Raw genomic sequence first — 7,478 nt, 5'->3', positions numbered from 1 at the left:
AACAGAATTTGCATGAGACCTGTACACAGAAAACTATTATGTATCTCTCAACATATTGAGTGAGACTTTAAAATGTCTAAGTAATCAGTTTAATTTTAATTATATTTTTTAAATTTTCTTTTAATTTTTTTTTTTTAAATTGACAAGCTGCGAAGTGCGGTGGCTCATGCTACTACTTCCAGCACTTTGGAAGGCCAAAGCGGGAAGACAGCTTGAGCCCAGGAATTTGAGACCAGCCTGGGCAGCATAGCAAGACCCCATCTGGGTGAAATCCCATCTCTACTAAAAATACAAAAAAATTAGCTGGGCGTGTTGGCGGGCGCCTGTAGTCCCAGCTACTCGGGAGGCTGAGGCAGGAGAATGGCATGAACCCAGGAGGTGGAGCTTACAGTGAGCCGAGATCGTGCCACTGCACTCCGGCCTGGGCGACAGAGCGAGACTCTGTCTCAAAAAAAAAAAAAAAAAAAAAAAAAAAAAAAGACCCCATCTGATATAGTTTGGATATTTGTCCCCGCCCAGACATCATGTTGAAATGGAATCTTCAGTGTTAGAGATGGAGCCTGGTGGGAGATGTTTTGGTCATGGGGTGGATTCCTCGTGGCTTGGTGCTGTCCTTGTAATGGTGAGTATTTGTGAGATCTGGTTAAGTGTGTGGTGCCTCCCCTCCCATTCTCTCTTGCTCCTGCTTCTGCCGTGTGAGACCCCTGCTCTCCCTTTGCCTTCCGCCATGATTGGAAGCTTCCTGATGCCACGCTTCCTTTACAGCCTGCTGATGCCATGCTTCCTTTACAGCCTGTAGAACCATAAGCCAATTAAACCTCTTTTTAAAATAAACTACCCAGTCTCAGGTATTTATAGCAACACAAGAACAGCCTAACACACTATCTCTATAAAAAATAAAATAGCCAGGCATGGCTACCCACCAGGACTCCACACTGGTAGTCCCAGCTCCTTGGGAGGCTGAGGTGGGAGAATTGCTTGAACCGGAGAGATGGAGGCTGCAGTGAGCTGTCATAGAGCCACTACCCTCCAGCCTGGGCAACAGAGTGAGACCCTGCCTCAAAAAAAAAGAATGACTAAAATTTAGAAGATGCACAGCACCTGGAACGCACAGACGTTGCAGATGGGAGTGCAAAATGATGCTTTGGAAACCAGTCTGTCAGTTTCTTATAAAATTAAACACACCGTTACTGTGCAATCCAACAATGCCACTTACAGGTATTTTCCCATGAAAAATGAAAACTTACAGCCACACACAACTTGCATGCAAATGTTCATAGCCACTTCATTTGTAGCACCCAAGAAGTGGAAAGAACCCTTTGTCCTTGGGTGCTGACTGGACAGACAGGCTGTGGTGCACCCACACGGGGAACACGACTCAGCCGTGACCAGAGCGGGCCGGGGAGCGTGGCCGAGATGTGGGCGAATCTCAGACACATTAGGCCAAGTGAAAGAATCCGGCCTCAGAAAGCCATGTGCTATATGATTCTATTTCTATGACATTCTAGAAAAGGCAAAACTGTAGCTACAGAAGGCAGAGGGGTGGCTGCAGGTCCAGAGTGGTAGGAATTCTCACAGCATCCTGACGGCTGGGTCGTTTGCCAAACTCATCGAATCATATATGTACAAACTTCAGTAAAACTGCCCAGCAGCATTTCTGAGCACCACGCAGAAGAGCTCATGGGCCACGCAGGGAGACACACCTGGGAGCACCGGGTGCCCTGCCGACCACAAGGTCAATGGCAACCCAAGGGGAAGCCCCGCCTGTGGGTGAGTGGGTGGTAGGGGGAGGGCTTCCTGCCGAAGGTGGCTCCAGCTGCCTGAGGATGTAAGTGCAGGGCAGTGGACAAGTGGGTCATTGAAGCCGGGTGCAGTGGCTCACGCCTGTAATCTCAGCACTGTAGGAGGCTGAGGCAAGTGGATCACCTGAGGTCAGGAGTTCAAGACCAGCCTGGCCAACATGGTGAAACCCTGTCTCCATTAAAAATACAAAAATTGGCCTGGTGCGTGGTTCACGCCTTAATCCCAGCACTTTGGGAGGCTGAGGCAGGAGAATCGCTGGAACCCCGGAGCGAGGTCGCACCACTGCACCCCAGCCTGGGAGACACAACAGGACACCATCTCAAAAACAAAACAAAACAAAGTGGGTCATTGACCACGCAGGTCTTCCTGGAGGACCCCAGGGGAGAGGAGGATACAGAGGGGGTCATCGGATGTTCCATCTCCATTGCCAGCCTAGAAGTTTCCGGCTGGCGAGGGTGGCCTTTGTTTCCAGGCACCGGCCCTGGGAGAATGTGCGTCCAGGGTCCAGGGGTTGTGAGGCTCTGGGCGTCAGCTGGTGTCTCACGTCCGCGGCCTCCGGCTGCTGCGGAACTGAACCACTAACGTCATCAACCTTCTCTCCCCCCAACTGCTCCCCCCCCAGCTCCTCCCCCCAGCTCCTCCCCCCAGCTCCCCCATTCCCCACCCCTGCGCGCTCCTGGCGCTTCGGCCAGGCGTGGGTCTCCCCGCGCTGAGAGCTCAGGGCGCCATCCCTTCACTCACTCACTCCGCGTTGTCCTAATCCCCGCACCCGCAGCAGGGATTAAAGACGCTGTCCCAGCCCCTGCCCCAGACTGAGCAGGCGCACGACCAATGACGAGGCGACCCGCTGAGCAGCATCCCGGAGCTGCGGGACAAGCTCACGGCCCCCAGGAGCTGGGAGCTGGATTTCCTGCGCCCGCCCCATCCCTGACCCGTCCCGTCCTCCTCACCTCGATCCGTGTGTGAAGGAGGAAGAGCAGCCGCTTTCTTGGTTCCCAGCACCATCTACGGACATCAGGGACACCTCTGGCCCAGCCGTGGGAGCAGCCACCTCCTTCCCCACTGGCAGGACCTGCCTGGCTGGCCCAGGCTTCCCATGACTCTGTCTTGCAAACAGATCCCCCACTACTCCTGGGGACCTTAGAGAGGCCGCCCTGCCCACAGCCACACCTGCGTCTGTCTTCTCTGCTCACGTCTGGCACGCACCTGTCCCTGGACAGGGGTCAGAGAGCGGGGTCAGGGCGGCTCAGGTTAGGGCCTCTGTTGCTGCTGCCCCGCCCCACCCCCGTCCTGCCTTCCCTTCATCGCCTCTGGTCCTCCCCCCGCTGCTCTCTCAGCAGTCCCTTCCCAGAGGCTTGCCCCAGGCCCCGCCAGCCCCACGCCCACCAGCCCCACGCCCACCAGCTCCATGCCCACCAGCCCCACGCCCACCAGCTCCATGCCCACCAGCCCCACGCCCACCAGCTCCATGCCCGACAGCTATCGGCCTCTTACCTCCACAATCGGTTGCTCTTGGCCAGCCCGTCCGGCTGCAGAAAGGAACGGGGTGCAGGTCTAGAGAGGGTGGCCACAGTCTGATTCCCCCTCTGTTGTACACAGGTGGCTAGAGACCCCCATAGGGACAGGCAGGAGGTCAGTGAGCAGGTGGGAGCAGGTGTGGGGGTCTCCCACCCAGGCCCCTCTGGGTGTCCCCACCACCAGGTGCTACACACTGGTGGAAAGCAGCGCCTGTTACAATGGGGACTTTGGCTGCTGAACTGCCTGTCTCCATCTGAACTCCTGCCCCTGCCCCAGCCTGGGGGCTTCCTGCTGTGCCCAATGGAGGTGACTAGGAAGCCTGGAGGGGCACATTGGGGCCTCTGATGCTCAGAAGCCCAGCACAGATCCAGCACCTGCCGAGCATGTGTGCTCACACCCCCACGATGCCCCTGCTGAGGGATGAGGAGGGAAGCCTGGGGAGTGCAGTGCCCAGGTAGCCCCTGTTGGGGTGGCAGGGGGGTCAGCTCCGCACTGCACACATTGTTCTGGAAGCTCCACGGGTCACCAGCACACAGAGGTAAGTGTTGCCCACGTAGGAACCAGACACCCAAGGAGGGCTTGCCAGTGAGAAGACAGGCCAGAGGGTGGGGAGTGGGACGCGGAGGGATGGTGCAGTAAGAAGCCCTGGGAGTTGCACTGATTTTACAGCCGTGGGCTCACGCCGGTTCCTTCCTTTGTCAGCTGTGGATGTGAACCAGCCGCCCTAGTGGGCCCTCAGTGGCCGCACTCTGACCCTCCTTACTCTGCACGTTTTCATTCGCTGCTGAGGTTCCGCATTTCCCCACGTATTGAGTAGCCATTTGCCTTTTTCTTTTGTGAGTTGTTCATGTCCTTTCTGGTTTTTAATGCTGGTTTATAAGAGCCCTTTGTAAATGGAAGATATTAGCATTCTCCGTGGCGTGCATGTAGCAATGTTTCTTTCCGAGCTTGTTTGGCTTTCGGTTTCATTGTGGTATTTTGGGGGCTGGGTACATTTTCCCATCTGTGTTTATTTTATTTTATTTTTTATTTTTTTGAGATAGAGTCTCACTCTGTCACCCAGGCTGGAATACAGTGGCGAGATCTCAGCTCTCTGCAACCTCTGCCTCCTGGGTTCAAGTGATTCTCCTGCCTCAGCCTCCCAAGTAGCTGGGATTACAGGGGTCTGCCACCATGCTTGGCTAACTTTTGTGTTTTTAGTAGAGACGGGGTTTCGTCATGGTGGCCAGGATGGTCTTGAACTCCTGACCTCAGGTGACCCACCGACCTCAGGCAATCCACCCACTACGGCCTCCCACAGTGCTGGGATTCCAGGCGTGAGCTACCGCGCCCGGCCTTCTGTCTGTGTTGTCGGAGCTCATGGCCTCCCTCTCTACAGCTCGAGTGCAGCAGGGGCCTCGGGCTGTTGCTCCAGGTCAGAGCTCTCCTCGCTGTTGAATTCGCATCTAGGGCTGGGCCCCAGTGGTTCTGTTCCGGTCCCGGCCGTGGCTCCATGGACCGTCGGCCTATGTGCGGCCCGCCAGGTCCTCCTGATGATTTGACAGAGGAGCCCAGACGTGCCCCCAGGCTGCTGCCTGTGTAACCTGAGGTCACATAAGCTGGGGTGCTACGAAGGGGCCACAGGGTCCCTGAGAGGCGAGGAGGGAGGGGTGTGGGAGGAGAGGCTTGGGGGAATGGGAGGTGCACGGTGGACGGAGGCCAAGGACCCCAGCAGGCCCCAGAGGCTCCTCAGGCCGGGCCCTGCCTCAGAGGCGCCGGTCCCATATCCCCAAGGACACTGTCCTGTCCACCGGGCTCACCAGGTGGGTCACTGGCCACCCACAGAGCATTGACCACACTGTCGAGGGGACCAGAGCAGATTCCAGAGCTGTGTCTGGCAGGCCTTACTCTCTGCTATGAAAATGACAACCTTTGTGAGGGCCAAGAGCTGCCCACCTGTGTCACCCCCTCAACACCCCGGGCTCACCCTGGGGCACCCCAAGTGAAAGCTCCACTCTCTTCCCAGCTGGGCTGGCCCCACCCTATCCCCTGGACTCAGGGTGGGGGAAGGAGAGGTGAGGGGGGTGGCAGGGGCTGGGAGCAGGTGCTGAGATGCGTAGCACCCCGTGGCCCGTCCCCGCTGCCCACTCTGGCTGGGTGGTGCTGAGGTGGCTCCCAGAACTTCTGTCTGCTTGGGTTGGGAGGCTCAGCCTCTATAGCCCAAGGGTGATGGTTCCTGCCCACTCTTTGGGCAGCTGGAGAAGTGCTGAGGAGGGAAACAGGAGCGCGAGGGGGATCGGAGTCTGTGTCTGCCTCTCATTAGGCTGTGCTGGAGAAAGATGGGTGCCTTGTTCCTGGGTGACTCTGAGGCCCAAGTCCCAGCAGGCAGGACCCAGTCACAGGACGCAGAAAGACCTTCCAGGGACTCAGAGGTGGGCACACCATCCTGGGGCCCCAGGAGACTCAGCCCAGCCTGGGTGGGGCTTCGTACATGGGTGGGAGGCAGTGGAGCGGTCAGATGGCTGGGAACGTGGGAAACTTCAGACCTGACTTTGGATGAAGGCCCGCGGCCTATGACCCAGCAGGAAAAGCGTGGGCCCTGCAGCTCCCCGCCTTGTTAGGTATCCGTCAGCCATGAGCAAGGAGGAGGTGGGGGTATAAAAAGCCCGAGAGCAGGCTGTGGGGGGCGGGGGGAGGGTGGCACAGCGGGACGTGTATTCGTCCGTTCTCGCACCACTATAAAGAATCACCCGAGGCTGGGTACTTGCTACAGAAAAGAGGTTGAACGGGCTCTCAGTTCCTCAGGCTGCAGGGGAAGCCTGATGCTGGTGCCTACCTGACTTCTGGTGAGGCCTCAGGAGACTTTCAGCTGTGGCGGAAGGCGAGGGGAAGCAGGCTTGTCTTACCTGGAGGGAGCAGCAAGAGCGTGAGCGGGAGCTGCTGCATCCTTACTAACACCCAGAGCTAGAGAGAACTCAGGCCGGGTCGGCAGACAGCACCCAGGGACGGCGCTAAACCATTTGTGAGGAATCGTCCCCCAGACCCAATCGCCTCCCACCAGGCCCCACCTCCAACCCTGGGAGTTACAATTCGACCTGAGATTTGGGTGGGGACACAGAGCCAAACCTTATCAGTGCAAATGTACTGAACGCTCCCAGACTGTAGACGCTTAGAATGTGTCAGGTGGCACTTTTTTTTTTCGGTATTATACTTTAAGTTCTAGGGTATATGTGGACAACGCGTAGGTTTGTTACGTATGTATACATGTGCCGTGTTGGTTTGCTGCACCCATTAACTTGTCATTTGCATTACGTATTTCTCTTAATGCTATCCCTCCCCCCTCCCCCCACCCCACCACAGGCCCCAGTGTGTGATGTTCCCCTTCCTGTGTACAAGTGTTCTCATCGTTCAGTTCCCACCTATGAGTGAGAACATGCAGCGTTTGGTTTTCCATTCTTGCGATAGTTTGCTGAGAATGATGGTTTCCAGCTTCATCCATGTACAAAGGACATGAACTCATCCTTTTTTATGGCTGCATAGTATTCCATGGTGTATATGTGCCACATTTTCTTAATCCAGTCTGTCACTGATGGACATTTGGGTTGGTTCCAAGTGTTTGCTATTGTGAATAGTGCCATGATAAACATACATGTGCATGTGTCTTTATAGCAGCATGATTTATAATCCTTTGGGTATATACCCAGTCATGGGATGGCTGGGTCAAATAGTATTTCTAGTTCTAGATCCTTGAGGAGTCACAGGTGGCACATTTTATGTGTATTTCAGAAGGATGTTTAAAATGCTTAAACAAGCTGGAAAAAGGGCCAGGCGCGGTGGCTCAAGCCTGTAATCCCAACACTTTGGGAGGCCGAGATGGGCAGATCACGAGGTCAGGAGATCGAGACCATCCTGGCTAACCCGGTGAAACCCCGTCTCTACCAAAAAATACAAAAAACTAGCCGGGCGAGGTGGTGGGCGCCTGTAGTCCCAGCTACTCGGGAGGCTGAGGCAGGAGAATGGTGTAAACCCAGGAGGCGGAGCTTGCAGTGAGCTGAGATCCGGCCACTGCACTCCAGCCTGGGTGACAGAGCAAGACTCTGTCTCAAAAAAAAAAAAAAAAAAAAACAAGCTGGAAAAAGCACGGGGGCCACATTCTTAAAAGTGGGACTTTTCCTACT

The 7,478-nt window shown here is 55.8% G+C and overlaps 1 long non-coding RNA gene across 1 annotated transcript; it reads right to left on the bottom strand.

Annotated features, from left to right (window-relative positions):
• Window positions 1-1,471: 1,471 nt before the first annotated feature.
• On the bottom strand, window positions 1,472-3,476 carry LOC114672162 (uncharacterized). The gene is made up of 2 exons (XR_013403397.1): window positions 2,754-3,476; window positions 1,472-2,373 (listed from the first exon to the last, which is right to left on the bottom strand). It is a non-coding gene; the product is annotated as an uncharacterized LOC114672162 (long non-coding RNA).
• Between the last annotated feature and the right edge of the window lie 4,002 nt (window positions 3,477-7,478).

Source organism: Macaca mulatta, chromosome 14, assembly GCF_049350105.2.
Source record: "Macaca mulatta isolate MMU2019108-1 chromosome 14, T2T-MMU8v2.0, whole genome shotgun sequence".
In the NCBI taxonomy this organism is placed as follows: domain Eukaryota; kingdom Metazoa; phylum Chordata; class Mammalia; order Primates; family Cercopithecidae; genus Macaca; species Macaca mulatta.
This window is presented reverse-complemented; position numbering and strand designations above follow the sequence as displayed.